Raw genomic sequence first — 961 nt, forward strand, 5'->3', positions numbered from 1 at the left:
ATAATTAAACCAAACAATGACGCAATCTTTTTTCAAAAGAAAGAAAAAAAAAGACAAAAACATTTTTCCTTTTTTTTTTTTGGGTATTTAAAAATAAATGTGAAGAAAAGGAACTATAAACTGGACCCCTTCATTAAATGAAGGGTATACAGAGCCAAATTAATTGTTTCTAAATCCCTGCCCCACCAAAAAAAAAAAAAAAAAATCACTCCCGCAAAATCTTGTTATTTTTTTTTTATACGCCCCACATCCACACAACCACATTCTTCTAAATGGTTGAAGTTAAGTGTTATATAATGTTTGACTGTAAGTGTGTGTATAAATTTGATCTTTTTTTGCTAAAACACGGTGCCAACAATATCGGTAAAGCAATATGACTTTGATTTTTAAAATTTTAAAATAATTAAAAGATAAAAACACAAAAACACTATGTATATGTGTGTGTGTATGTGCGTGTGTGTGTGTGTGTGTGCATGTGTGTGTGTGTATACACACACGTGTACATATATATATATATCTAAAGTAAATCTATCACAAGTATGTATATGTGTACATGTATATATGTACATAAGTTTGTGTTTGCATATACATATATAATTTATCACATGTGGATGTGTGGATGTGTGCATATATAACATCAAGTGTGAATAAGTGTTTACATATTCATATATAGTTTATAATTATGTGTGGCATATTAAAATTATACATGTGCATACTTACACATGAATGATTATATATATACATACATACTTCAGTGTACAACATGGGTAGAATACCCAATACACGCAGACATTATTTATCAGTTTGAAGGTGACAGTTCATGGCACCAATACTACAGTTTCACATTTGTGTATCTTTGTTGTACATAAGTGAGGAACTCAGGTAGCAATGGAATGGTTTAACAGCTGTGACTTCATATTATATATATATATATATATATATATATATATATATATATATA

The 961-nt window shown here is 28.5% G+C and overlaps 1 protein-coding gene across 1 annotated transcript in view; it reads left to right on the plus strand.

Annotated features, from left to right (window-relative positions):
* The window catches only part of LOC106872072 (RNA-binding protein Musashi homolog 2), a 287,270-nt gene that overhangs the window by 247,565 nt on the left and 38,744 nt on the right, over positions 1-961 (plus strand). The gene's annotated exons all lie outside the window — the stretch shown is intronic.

Source organism: Octopus bimaculoides, chromosome 6 (genome assembly GCF_001194135.2).
Source record: "Octopus bimaculoides isolate UCB-OBI-ISO-001 chromosome 6, ASM119413v2, whole genome shotgun sequence".
NCBI lineage: Eukaryota > Metazoa > Mollusca > Cephalopoda > Octopoda > Octopodidae > Octopus > Octopus bimaculoides.